General features: G+C 36.5%; 1 long non-coding RNA gene across 2 annotated transcripts in view; it reads right to left on the bottom strand.

Moving 5' to 3' along the window:
• Positions 1-5,588: 5,588 nt before the first annotated feature.
• The window catches only part of LOC121827288 (uncharacterized), a 56,966-nt gene continuing 53,642 nt past the window's right edge, over positions 5,589-8,912 (bottom strand). For both annotated transcript variants that reach the window (XR_013049193.1, XR_013049194.1), the window contains exon 4: positions 5,589-8,199. This is a non-coding gene — a long non-coding RNA (uncharacterized LOC121827288). The remainder of the gene's footprint in view (positions 8,200-8,912) is intronic.

The raw sequence follows: 8,912 nt of genomic DNA, 5'->3' as shown, positions 1-8,912 counted from the left end.
ACACAAAAAAAAAGAAACTCCTGGATAATTAGAGAAGCATCGTGATGTGATTTAAAAAAAAAAAAAAAACTAAAAAGAAATAGGTAAGCATGTTTTCAGAGGTAGATGCACAAACTGAAGTGGGTTGAATTTGGCCAGGCCTGGTGTCATGAACCTTCAGTCCCAGCAGTCTGGACACAGGTGAATGTCTGGAGTCTGAAGTCAGCCTGGTCTGCATAGCAAGTTCCAGGCCAGGCAGTGCTGCAATGAGACCCCTGTGAGGGGAGGGGCAGGAGGAGAACCTGCTGTGGGATAATGCTTTGTACACTGGTTTAATAAAACGCTGATTGGCCAGTGGCCAGGCAGGAAGTATAGGCAGGATAAACAGACAAGAAGAATTCTGGGAAGAGGAAGACTGAGTCAGGAGACGCCAGCCCGCCATCCAGGGAGCAGCATGTAATGGCACACAGGTAAAGCCACCGAACACGTGGCAACATATTGATTAACTGAAATGGGCTCAGTTTAAGTATAAGAGCTAGTCAGTGTAAAGCCTGAGCTAGTGGCTGAGGAGTTTAAATTAATATAAGCCTCTGTGGGTTTATAGGTCTGAGTGGCTGCGGACCGGGCGGGACACAGGAAATCTTCAGCTACAAGAACCAAAATAAAATAAAATAAAAACAAATAAATAAACAGAAACTTAAAAAAGGAATCCCTATATTATTAAGAAAAATTATAAATGAGCGAGAAAAGAGTTCAAGAAGAAAAAGTTTGAAAATGAATCCCTTTAAAATGATGCCAAACTGTGTTCCTTGGAGTTTTCAAACTTAACAGACTCATTGATATATATACATACATACACATATACATACATACATATATATATGTATATGTATGTATGTATATGTATATATACATATATATACTTATTTTTTCTCATTCTCATTTTTATTTATTTATTGTAATTGAGATTTTTTTCATATATTCTGATCATACTTTCCTCTCCCCAAACTCCTCTTAGATTCTCCCCAAGCCCCCACCCACTAACTCCATCCCCTTTCTTTCTCTCTTTAAAAAAAAAGCAAACAAAAAATAAGAAACACACACACAAACTCCATAAAAACACAAAGTAGAAAGCAAAATACACAAGAGACAAATTATACTAAAAAAAGAAAAAATGCCTAAACACCAAAATTTGAGATAAAATGTATAAAAATACCACTGAATTTGTTTTGTGTTGGCCATCTCTTGCTGGGTATGGGTCCTTACCTTAAGGGTGGTTTGTATCCCTGAGTAAGACTCTGTTAGAGAGAACTAATTTTTCATTTGTGAGGAGGTGTCAATTGCAGGTAGCTTCTTGATTATGGGTGGGAGCCCTGTCCAGTTCCCCTCTCAGCACTGGAACCCTGTCTAACTTGAACCTGTGCATGCTGCCACAGTCTGTGTGAGTTCATATGTACATAAGTCCTCTTGTATCTGGAGGACACTGTTTCCTTGGAGTCATCCATCTCCATCTGGCTCCTACAATGTTTCCAGCTCCTGTGCTGCATGGCCCCCTGAACCCTAAGGGGTAGGCTTTTGTGAAGACATCTCATTTAAGACTGTTCCAAAGTCTTTCACTCTATGCATACTGTACAGCTCTGGGTCTATGCGCTAGTTTCCATCTACTGCAAGAGGAAGCTTCTCTGATGATGGCTAAGGAAAGCACTGATCTGTGGGTATAGCAGAATGTTATTAGGGGTCATTTTATTGCTATCTTCCTTTGGAAGAACAATAGTACTTGGTTTTCTTCTAGGCCCATAGCCTATCCAGTCCCAGGGTCTTGACCGCTGTAGCAGTATCAGGTATGGGTTCAATTTCATGGTGTGGGCCTGGAATCCAACCAGAGAGCAGTTGGTTCCTCCCACATTCATGTCACTACTGCACTAGCATATCTTGCAGGCCATTCGTTCATTTGATCAGTATCTATCAAACATTAACTTTACCACCATAAGTCAATTTTCATGAATTTTACAGTGAGATATGTGTGTGTATGCATATATATAATACAAATAAATACACATGTGCCCAAAGACTCACATATAAGGAAATTTGGTACCTGGTTATTTAAAAGAAAATAACCCAGTGTAATCTCTGTCAACCAAACAATAGTAATCATAAAGTATTAATTCTAGAGAAGCCAAATTGTCTAGTAAAAAAAAAAGTCTATCTATATACATGCATATATGGTATAAGTCTATATAGATGGACAATAAAGAGGTATCAAGATAAGTTGTTAATAAAGCAATAATCCATCTCATCACATGAATGGCAAGGTCTCATTCACATTTTCCAAACATGTGTGAGTGTGTGTATGAAATTGTCTGTAAATGCACAATCAAAGACGAGTACAAGTATCTGCTTAGAATGCTCCCACCAGGAGATGGTGATGTACTTTGAACTAAGCTTAATGTGGTAAAGAAATGGTTTGATTTATGTGATGCTTAGAAAATTAAGCCAAACACCATTGTGATGGTTTGAAAATAGAGGTGAAGGAATGAGCAAAATAAGATAGACTCCTTGTCCTGTGGTTGACATAGTTGTTAGACTGTGGTGATATTCGCTGAAATTTGAAAGATGACCAAGTTAGGGGGAGAGATTTTATCTTAATTGTGTGCATGCTTATTGTCGGAGGGCTCGGAGGCATCTAAAAAGTGATAACAGGGACACAGAGGATGTTCAGGCCTGAAGCCAAAAGGAGAAGTTAGGCCTTGCCACCCATCATCATCTGTGTAAGGATGACCGAAGGGGCAGAAAGGCTAAGAGAAAGAAGAAGGCCTGAGGTATTTCACAAAAAGAAACCCAGAAAGTCATCAAATAAGATTCTTAAAGTTTTTTTTAATACAGTTGGTTAAGAACTTAAAAGAATGTTCATCTGTTTAATGTTATGAATACTATTGGTAATCTTAGTGAAATAATATAGGAAGTTGTTATTTGTTTAGGGGAATAATTTATATAAAGTATACAACACAATTTTAAATATGATGTCCCTGGGAACAGTTACTAGATAAAGTACACAAATTTTGTCCTTGGGGCCTAAATTAAGCCTTTAAATATCAGTTAATAAAAATTCTTTAGCTTTTTAAGTTATGTCCAGTAAACATTTTCATCCCCTATGGAAATTTCACAAGGAAAAATTACAGCATGAATAAGATCTACGTGATTGATAAATTTGTTTAAGACAACTTACTTTAGTGAGTAATTCAATTTTGTAAAACTGATTTTCTTTTTGAACTTTCCAAACCAAGGTTGCAAAATATTTAAATAAGAAAGAGAACATTGGTCTAGTCTAGAGGAAAAAGTTTTCTAGCAACTTGGTTGTTAGTGTTCCTCCGAGTTTTTACAAGACTTTCAGTCATTTTAACACTTACTCCATGAATAAAAGTTCTAACCTAATTCCAGCTACTTGACTATTTGAGACCACATGAATTTGAAGTTTGAATAACAAAAATACTTGCTACAGACCTTCCCTCTATTTTGTCTGAGGAAACTACTATGCTCACACTTGGCAAGATTCCCTAGCATAATCTAATAAACAAGCCAGCTAAGACATTTCACATTTTTTGTAGGCACAATTTATGTTGGTGTTACAAAATAGCTTTACAAATTGGGTAGTCTTATAGAGTTCATAAAAAATTAAAGGTAGATTAATCATTTATTTTCAATATTTTTACTAAAGTTGTTTATGCTCAAAACTCAATAATAACTGGGTAAGGAAAATGGGGAAAAATCTTTCTCAATATAGAAAATCTCTTGAAAGTTTTTCTTCTTTAATTCTAATCAAAATCCATAAAATTATTTTTGTTTGTTTCATTTGTAAATTTTGACAATGCTCATATAATGCTTACAATGAGAGACATGAGAATTGAGTTCTCAAATTATTTTTTCTTTTTGCACTGGGGTATGTGCATGTGGTGTATTTGTTGTTTGCTTGTTTGCTTGCTTGTTTGTTTGTTTGTTTGCTCCTTGTGAATGATACAACTGATTTCAACACTACTCACTGCTTGCTCTCCTTTGGAAATTGTAAAGCCTTCCGCTGAAGCAAAGACAAAGATGCAGTTTGAGCATGGAAGGCAGGAGAGTTTGCTTTTGACAGGAGAAGGGGGATCTCTGAAGACACGTGAAAAGAGTTCACCATACTTTATACATACAGGTCTGAGGCAATTTTGCAAGGGCACATTTTAAATGTAGCATTAAAATAGAGGCATTGTTGCAGTTGATGAACTTTGGAGTTCTGAATATTTTCCTTTGTTGGTCTCTCTCCTGATAGAATCTGAATTACATGAGAATAAGAATGTGGTTTGGGACATTCTGTGTCCTCACAACCTACCACAGAGAAACAATAGTGAATCTATTATTTGATCAATTAGAAATCAAAACAGTCTTTGCTTTCCAAACCCCAACAGTCATTGTTGCATTACATAAATTGATAAGACCGATAAACTATCTACTATGACTTATCATTTATTCAGTTGCATGTTTAACATTTACCTTGGGGAATGTTTTTAAAGCATGAAGAGTGGTTCATATGCTCAAGAAGCTATAACCTGGTCAAAAGAAAAGACTAGGACAATACTCTGAAGCCACAGCAACAAACCAGCCAACCCATGACTAAGTTTTGAACCTTCAGAGTAAGAAGGTTCAGGGCCTAGCTGCCTAAGAGAAAGGAGAACATCAAGTTGGGTGTATAGGGAGGTGGGGAGGATTGGGGAGGAGTTGGGAGAGGGGAAAACATGATCAAAATAATATTGTATGAAACAATCTAACAGAAAAAAAGAACACATCGTGAATCTTCTTCTTCTGATCCTTTGAATCAAGACCCCTTTGCAGTGTATATTTGTGTTCTTTTAGATTACAACTCCATCTCTGCTTTCATTCCTTCTTTCGTTTACAGTCCACTAGAGTGCTAGGTCAGGAGTTACTCTTGATTCTCTAGTGTTAGATGGTTTCTCTTGCTTCTCTGTTGAGAATCTAAATTCATAAAGATTTCAAGCTATAACTCTCAGCTTTAGAGGTAAAAACATAAAGAAATGGACAGACAGGCAGATGGAAGAGGATAGATAGATAGATAGATAGATAGATAGATAGATAGATAGATAGATAGATAGACAGATAGATACATAGATACATAGATAGATATCTTAATTATAAACCATGTTCAATTGCTCATAGATCTGTGATTTCACTAGAGTTGGGTATTTAGGATTGGGAATGCCTGAAATAGCAAGCAAGTTCACTAATGTTCATGCTTAGAGCTGATACATTGTCATTTCTTATTTATCCTGTTCCCAATGTTTGTCATACAGCCAAACCAACTGTTAAGTGGAGATAAAGGCCAAGGTTTAACAAAGATCTGTAAGATAAGAAAGGTTGGTCTTTTCTCACTAAATGCCTTCACAAACCCCTACATGGTTGTTTTCAGTTTTAATTTTGCAATATGCAATGTTCCATTAAGAGGTGAGGAAATGGGAATACTACATTAAAATCCGTGTATGTTTTCAATTAAATATAGAGTCAAGCTAGGATATAAGTTTTCATGACATCTTTTTTTTTTTTTTTTTTTTTTTGGTTTTCCAAGACAGGGTTTCTCTGTGTAGCTTTGCGCCTTTTATCATGACATCTTTAAAGACATTTTTTTCTATAGAGTTCTTTTTTTGTTCCTTTAACAATCTAAAAATAGCTATTTGTTTTATAATTATATAATAGAAATTTGTACTGGACATCTTTATTTAGTTTCAAATAAGATAATCGTATTTGTCAATTTTCATCTCAATAGTTGCAATAAAATACTGCTTCTCAACTTCATGCCATTATACTACTGTTTATTTAAAAATTAACTACAAACAGTATAATGTATTCAACTTCTTAGTAGGAAAAGAATTTTAAAACTCTGATAAAGAGACCCAATATTCTTAATGGCATAAATGGAGTCTGTAAGATCAGAAATGCTAATATCTGTCTAAATGCCTTCACAAAGTCCTACATACCTCTTGGTTTTCAGTTTTAATTTCACAACAATTCATGTATTTTATAATCTCTAAAACAGTATGACGTTGGCCAACTACACTATATTTTTGTGATTAGACTATACTGAAATAGTCTATCCAAATTGGAACTGTTTTCCAATTTGGTAACCATTTTTGAAGTTGATTTATTCTATTTCTAGAATAAATTATTCTATATTCATTAGAAAACAATGAAATCTTAGTGATTTGTATTAACTCACTTGTAATAGAACACTCTCTAGATTGAGTAACAAAAATATAACAACAGAACAATGGTATTCCTTAAAGATGAATCAATATAAGAGAAGCTGAAGGAATCAAATTTGTATGTGATTTAAACATTTTAACCTGTGGGAATGTCAATTAAAGTTCAGAGGAAAGTAAATGGCTATAATTAATACCTGTTAACTGCTTTTGGCCTTCAGGCTTGCCCTGGCCAATGATGCATAATAATTAGAAAACATTTCATTACCAGCTGGCATCAAAGGATTAAATGTGCATGAAAGAGCATTGCAAACTGCAAAGTTGTGAAGCAGGGTAACTTCCATTTCCAACATGTCTATTAAATGATGCATCATTTGAAACTGTACCAATAAATAGTGATTGAAGATTCTTGAATACTGTTACTTACGTGTCATAACTAAGAGATGCAAAGGTAGATTTCCTCTCCCAATAATCATAAAAGTGTCTGTCACATTAATATTTGAGTGACAGTTGTTTCTACTTTTGTGATTTTCATGTCACCACTTTATTCAAAACTACAAATCTCTCATAGAATTAACATGAAAAAGAATACTTTCTATGTATCACAACCCAAGCAGTGGGATTACAAACAGGCTTTATATAGACTTTTACATGGGTTCTGGGGGGCCATACCCAGGTCCCCACACTTGTACAGCAGGTATTCTACACATTTCCAACCTCCAAGGGGCAGAAAATTCTCACACTACTACTGTATGCCCATCATTACACATTAAGTAAAACAATTATTGATCAGTGTGTCAAATATTGCCTACTGTCATGAAACTAGTAAATACTGAGTGTGGGACAGTAAAAAATAAATTAAATTCCTTCATATCATATGTTATTGATATAAACTATTAACTTAGAGACTCAATATTGGGACTGAAGAGGTAGCTCCATGGTTAAGAGCAAGTACTACTCTTAAAGAGGATACAAGTTTGGTCCCAACATCCACATCAGGTGACTTACAATCACCTACAACTCCATCACTAGGAAAATCTAATGCGCTGCTCTCTGTGGACATCAATATTAATGTATATATACATGTATGCAAATGCATACACACAATTGGAAATAAGACTTTTTTTAAATATTAGAGATTAAATATTATTACATAGGAATACATGAACATTTTTAAGCACTAGTTACTAAATTAAAATCCCATACAAATTTGCACTACCAGAGTGATGATGCTTCCAAAACACGTGAGAGAAGAGTAAAGCTCTGAGTTACTAACTCTTTACATCTCTACCATTAATACATTGAAAAGATCTGTTGCCTTGGGGCTTGCAATTGTTGAGTCTATTTTTTGAGATGCTTTCCCATGAGTCCTGCTAACCACAGTATGCCATTCTATACTCCACATTCAGATAAGATCGACTGACCAGCCTGTCCCAAGTGTTGGCTCCATTACTCACTCATTCATCAATTCATTTAAAGAATTTCCAGGTCCCAGGCATTTTGCTAATATCTAGGAATATAGGATCAAGCCATCCTACCTGCCTTCAAAAAGTTTACATCCTTGTAGAAAAACAGTACTTAGAAAATGTCTAGACAATATCACATTACTTACATTTGCATCACTGTGACCAATACCTGACAGAAATAATTGAATGGAAAGGTCTACTCTGACTCACAGTTTGAAGGCATTCCAGCCTACCCTATGATCACAGGGAATGCCAGGCATAGCTCCACCCATGGACCCAGGACCATAACGGCAATCTTTTTCCATGGTTGCAGAATTAAAGTGGGCCTAATTTCTTTGGTACCCACTTTCCTTATTGATTAATTTTGTATCTCTGTAACCAAATCCCTGACCAAAACAATGCAAGAAACAGAAGGTTTCTTTTCACTCATAATTTTGGAGGAATTCCAGTCCATCTGGCATGGCAGAGTAGCTCCACATATGGCAGCAGCGAGTTACTGAGTCTTGTTCCTGGGATGGGAAGCAGAAAAGGCAAGTCAGGACCAGGGGTGAGTATGACCTTCAAATTCCCACCTTTCCCAGCCTCCCTCCACCTCCTAAAGGCTCCACAGCCTCAAAATAGAGCCACAAGCTGAGAACTAAGTGTTCAAAGCATTAGCCTTAGCCGGGCGGTGGTGGCGCACGCCTTTAATCCCAGCACTCGGGAGGCAGAGGCAGGCGGATCTCTGTGGGTTCAAGGCCAGCCTGGGCTACCAAGTGAGTTCCAGGAAAAGGCGCAAAGCTACACAGAGAAACCCTGTCTCGAAAAACCAAAAAAAAAAAAAAAAAAAAGCATTAGCCTTGCAGAAACTACAGATTCAAAATGAAAAAAATAAAAATAAATAAATAAACAGGTTAATAGCTTTAATAAAGAATAGATCTGCCTGGAGGCTGGGAAGATCAGAAAATTAATGGATGTGTTCTCAATAGTGCACCATGTGCCTTAAGACAGGACCATGGTCCTCTGAGGGAGAAAAGTAAGTGGTTCCATGAAGCTGGAAAGTAAAGAATTGTGGGCCAGGAAAGTCAGAAACCAGCTGATGGTCTTATACTAGAGTGGCCCACAGCCAGGCGTGAGGGCTGGTGTCTGCAATCTCATAGTCAGGAGGTAGGGACAGGGCAACTGCCATTACATGAAGGCCATCGTGGGCTTCTGGTGACTTCAGGGTCAGCCAAGGCTTCAA

The sequence above is a fragment of the Peromyscus maniculatus genome, chromosome 2, assembly GCF_049852395.1.
Source record: "Peromyscus maniculatus bairdii isolate BWxNUB_F1_BW_parent chromosome 2, HU_Pman_BW_mat_3.1, whole genome shotgun sequence".
NCBI lineage: Eukaryota > Metazoa > Chordata > Mammalia > Rodentia > Cricetidae > Peromyscus > Peromyscus maniculatus.
Note: the sequence above shows the minus strand (reverse complement) of the source record. Positions and strands in the feature narration are given on the sequence as shown.